This window comes from Mesoplodon bidens, assembly GCF_964165515.1.
Source record: "Mesoplodon bidens genome assembly, chromosome: 5".
NCBI lineage: Eukaryota > Metazoa > Chordata > Mammalia > Artiodactyla > Ziphiidae > Mesoplodon > Mesoplodon bidens.
In genome coordinates this window covers 128,971,833-128,977,854 of record NC_138161.1, presented here as the reverse complement: position 1 = coordinate 128,977,854, position 6,022 = coordinate 128,971,833, and positions in this window count along the sequence as shown.

The following is a 6,022-nucleotide window of genomic DNA, read 5'->3' as shown; positions in this document are numbered from 1 at the left end:
GAGGGTTACTTAGACACCATTCCATGCCACAAAACAAATTTAGGGGAAAAAATGAGTGCTGCATTAGCTATCTGCAGTCAAAAAGTATCACATAATAAATCACTTATTGCATGTAATAAAATGTGTGCATGGCCACATCTTTTTCTTGAGGCCATTAGCTGTAATGTGAAGGATAAAATAAGCATTATGAGAGCAAAGACATAAAATTCCATTGTCCTTCCTGTTTTGAGATACTCTGGTAATATTATATTCTGACATTCCAAAACCTCAAAATATTCCCATTGAAATATTATAAAATCACATTACCCACAAAGGATTTGTTTTCCTACCTAACATTAAGCTTAAAATATTTTTTCATGCTTTGTCTTTATTATCCATATTTTTAAAATGTCAATGTAATTTTATAACTGCCTGATAGTTAACCTTCTGAATTTTTTCACCAGAAAAGGCTGCAGAAAGGGTCTTAGGAAAGAAATATTTGCTTACCTGCAAATATTAGCAGATAAGCTTAGCAACATATAATTTAATTGCAATTTGTATTTTATGCATTGGTTTTCATTTGTAAAGATGACATTCAATTTGCCTCACACCTATGCCAAGAAGTGGCAGGGGTAGGCTCTTTTTAATAGTACAGTGAAATATTTTGTGAAACTATAAGCTCTTACATATATCTTTTAACCAAAATGTTAAGTCATTTTATAGCACATGTATCTTTTTCTTTTTTTGCTCAAATCTGTCATGTGGTAACTTAATCCTTAACAGACTAAAGAGACCTGCACTGAAATTATAAGAGCCACTCCGTTTGCCTTTTGTACTAGGTGATTACAATCACAAAAAATAAATAATGGAAATCCTTTCTGCATTTGTGGTTTTCAAAGGAAATAATGTTGGATTTTTGTATCTTGTCTTTTATTGGCTCCCTAGTATCTTCAGAATCATGTCTAAACTACTTGGTCCAGCATTTTTCAATCTGGACCCACCTGTTCTTTGCGCATTCTCTCTCGTTGCTTTTGTTACAAATTGTACCCTCCAGCCAAAGATAGCTACTTCATTTCATTATATTTAGAACTTTCTTTACTGGGTATACCTGGATGCTCACCCTTGTTTTTTCATGCCCGTATATAAAAAAAATCTAAGCCTTTATTAAGAGCCATCTTATCTCTCACGTCATCTTAAAGCCTTACTTTTAGATCTTCTCCTCCCAAAATCTGGAAATAAATCTGCCTACCTCTAGGGCTTCAGACTACATTTGAGTACTGTTTTTATAAAACACATTATTTTTGGCCTTATATTATAGTTGTTCAGATTCAAGTCAACTCTTAGGTCTGCTAATGGAAAAACCATATCTAATTTTTTAATTTAATTTTTGTTGTCTTCATAGCACCCAACAAGGTACATTTTAAACGATTCTTCATTATGAATGAATATCTTATAGAACAAATTTGAATTCAGTGCTCCTTTCGAGGGTGCATATCAAGCTATTTTCTGTCATCACTACTTTTATAATGAATGCTATTTTATATGAAGGATAGAGTGTCTATACACCAATACATGTGCCAGCCACCATTGCCCTGTCCCTTATATTTTCCTCTATCGTTTTTAGCATAGTTTTAATGAATGCTTAAGATCTGTGCCTGCTAGTTCCAAATCTGGGTCATGTTGAAGTTGGTCTCCATTGATTGCTTTTTCTCTTTAAGTTCTTTAAGTATGGGTGACAATTTCCTGTTTCTTCCCATATAATAAATTTAACTATACTCTGAGCACTATGAATAACACCTTGTGGAGACTTTGGATTCTGTTATGTTCCATTGAAAAGTACTGATATTTTGTTTCATGGCTGAACTCAAACTCCAAACTCTGCAATCTCAGTTCAGTTATTTTGGCCAGCTTAGAAACTAAGCTGTTTAGAATCTACCCAGCACATCCATAATTCAGAGGTCAGCTAGAGACTTGAGCAGTTTATACACAAGATGTATATAGACTCTTCTGTAGGATCTTCCCCCACTTACTTTCCAGATGCTGAGTTCATTCTGAACTTGTCCTTTGCTTTCTCACGCCAGATAGACACAGCAGGTTTCTTTCTGGATTTTAACAACCTTGCATTGCCTTACAAGGACCTGCACCCACGCCACAAGCTGTTTAAAAAGAAAGTTCTTCACACACTTAACCTTGGAATATTATGCTATTTTGAAACTTGAGTGATATAATATCCATTGGTGACAGTGGTTGTTCCCAGATGCCAGATCTAAGTGGAAGTACTTACTCATCAGGAGCACAGTGGTTAGTCAGATCTCTTGGGTTCAGCAATCCAAGCAGGATGCCATGAAAAAGAATCTGCAACAGAAGAGGAGAAGGAAACATGAGCACATTTATGAGCATAAATGAGACATATTCCAGGGACCTTACAAAAATACATACCCGGGCAGGATTTTAGACATATTGAGTAGGTGGAGTACAATCAAGAAAAAGCATTATTATTTTATGATTCTATTTGCACTCCCAAATTGGTGGACCTGGAGAAAGTCTTGGCATACATATACAAATTTTCTACATATAGAGATAAATATATACATATTTAATACATATAACAGGAAAGTAAACTCATGACATCAATCACGCAATCACTTAGTTTCTATGAGACATTTTCTCATTAAACTTTGTTTATACCAGGAGACTGATGAGACTTAAACTGAGATGTGCCTTGGATGCTAAACACATTTAAAATAAAAATAAAAATCATATTATGTATTATGTAAACAGGTAGAATCATGTGGCAGCTTGCCACTTGTATAAAAAATACTTATTCAACAAATATTTCCAGTGTTTGCCAGAAATTTTGTCGTTGGTTAAGCTATGAATAACAAATATTTCTTGCCTTCAATTAGCTCCTGGTCTTATAAGGAAAACAGACACGCAAACAGACAGGAGTAAGTACAGGGCAAAAATAGAGATGTGCCCAAATTGCTAAAAGTGCATGGAATCATTCTGTCACAGTAGGTTGGGGAATGATTTGGAGGTGACACCAATCCTGCTGAGGGCTGCCATGTGGAGGGGGGTGGGTGTGGGGAGGGCAACAGAAGGGGGAGCTGAAGCATAAAGGCATATGCCTGGAAGGTAGACATTTGCAGGCAAATCCCATGAGGGATCAATTCTTTTCTAAGTGTGCATTTTTAGATGAGACGGTCAGTAGTGTCTTTCTGGAAGTAGAGAAACCATAGATGTATGCAAAGCTGTTCAGCTTGCAATGCAGTGTACATGGAACCATTCAAGAGTTCTCCAACTAGGACTTTTCCTAAAAGGGTTATTTTAGGGAGGCTTAAACAAAGACAGAACATAAAATTTACTAAACAGTTAAATCATTAATTTGACATACTTTGTCCTGCTCTCTTTCTTTCACTGCTCTACCAGCTCTGTCACTCTTACCCCAGCCTCCTCTTTCTTCAGTATTGGTCTTCTCAGCTCCCTCTTCTTTTTCACTCTTTCCCTCCAGAAAATTTCATTGATTTATGTCTTATCTCTGAGCTTAAATTGATTCCTGTGCCACCTCTACAGGGAAATTTGATTTTATCTTCAAATCTTATTTCAAGATTTTATAGATACCCTGTCAATAAAGAGATATATTTTAGAAATATTGATATCATATTAATTATCGCATCAAATAATTAAATCAATGAGATAGAGTGTCACACTTTATCTGTTTATAGCAATGTTTCTCAAGATACATAAAAAGAGGATTGAGATCAACATTATCTGCAAATCTCTCAAAATATATATTTTTTAATTTGTGAAAAATTTCATGCCCCTTCTGAGGTAAAGGAATCGCTTTGAATGTCTGTTCATTCTCAGAGAGCCTCCAGTGTGCAGCCTCAAAATGTTAATACAACAGTATAGAAATATCTACCCCAGTATCAATTATAGAAAGCAACCTCATTTTGTAACTATGGTTTCCTTTATAGAGATCACAGATAAAATATTCAGTATGCAACACACATCATTTTTTGATTTATCAGTCTAGGTGCAATTATCAGTAAAATTTATATTGCTTAGAAATAGTTTCTAATCTTTTTACTAATTATTGTTTATAATTACTTACAAAAAGGAGGAATTTTGTTTTGGCCTTGTAACTAACTACCCAGAGCTTTAGTACCCATTACTCTATTTCTGAGTCACATAGTTCAAAACAGTTATTGGGAAACCCCATGATTTAATTTAGACAGCGTTTAAATGTTTTAAAATATTGTTAAATCAGTCTGACACAAATAAATCAATAAAATAAAATAAATAAATAAAAGACCATACCCAGTACCACGGTTTACTAATATTTTCAAGGTTGTGGGCAGGCAAGGGGCATAAGCAAAGCAGGGAATGCTCTGGAACATTGAGAGCACCTCCCTAGGTCCTTCCTTCTCCCAATGGAAAAGCCCTCTGACCCAAAGTAATGGATGAGGTATCTAAGAAAGTTTGCAAGGCACTTTAGATTGCCATACATAGATGTTGTGTGTCCTAGATAGTTATAGCATATGTTACATTTCACAGGAAGCCATGCTTCATAAAGCCAGATTCTAGCTTTATTCATCAATATGTCAATCCTAAACTATGGGAATTCTGCTAAAAAAGATTCCATACATAAGCAGTCTCTTATGAATAGCATTAGTCTATTTTCCAGGAGGCCCAATCACCATGTTTACAAAATTAGACCAGGTCTTCGCTAGACTTTTTCTTTCCTAGGTGACTCTCCACTTACCAGAACAGGAGAGAATGAATCATAGGCATCTGTTTGAAATCTTTTCTTCCCAATCCCTGCTAGGTGATTTGAAAAGGAGTTGTGGAATGCCCTGACTGTTGTTTTCAAATTCGATTCCAGTACATTCCTGTTTAGTCAGTTACAGTTTGTAAATATCACCAAACCTGTGTTCAGTTATCAATAGTATAAACTTTTCATACTCAAATCACATATGGAATCAAGTAAGAGTCAAAAATCTATTTATTTTCAAACCAGCATTACTTAAATAATTTCTACTGCACAAAATACTTCTGAGTAAATATTTTAATTTGTTAGAACATTGCACTATTTTATGATTGCTTTTATTGTTGTTTAAGGACTTATGATACAGACTCAATGAATTGGGAAGAAATATCAGTGCTAAATGTTTGCCTATTAATTAAGAAAAGCACTATTCAGTTCTAAATGTTTGCCTAGTAATTAGGAAAAGCACTTAACATTTTTTTTTCATCTCTGTTTTTTCACGTTTGGAAGGTACAGTGAGCTTTTGTAGAGTAATGAAGATGAAGCTGATAAAAGGATACCTAAAGGGCTTATGTAAACTTCAAATATAAGTTATAAATATCTTGAAATCTAGATAAATAAAATGAAGAGCTAAATAACCTCAATAACATCATATCATTAAGCAAAAATGTGAAGTGTTAGGACGATCTTGGAAACAGAATAAAAGTTTGTAAATTTGGCAGTAATTTGGTTATGTAGAGTATGGGTAAGAAAAGAGGATTAGAACTTTATTTTTTATTGCATCCAGTAACTGTGATATGTTGAAAAGACAAATGATCATTCATTTTGCTGAATCACTGAGTAATCACTAAATAGGTGATTGTAGATATATCTTGTTTATAGAATTGAAATGGTTTTCTTGGGAAACATCAGTCATTTATATTTTTGGCATGTATTACTCAAAAGTTTTTCAGAAAGAACAAACATACTTGGTTTGTTACCTGGCCTTTCACAATTCAGAATTACTTCATTTTTAAGAAATCCTACTTCCCTAAGATGGTACTTAAAACTATTTATATACCTAAGAATGCTTAGCAAATATTTGTTCATGATTCTATGGTCTACAAATAATGACGAAAGACATCGAGTATTCATTTTTTAAGTATTCTGAAATTTTTAACTCTTTATGTTGGAATAAAAACAATAGTAAAATGAACTTCCAATGTTCCTGTCATGTAGCTACAATATTTATCAACTTATGGAAGACCCTGCTTTGTAAGTACCCTCACCTTTATC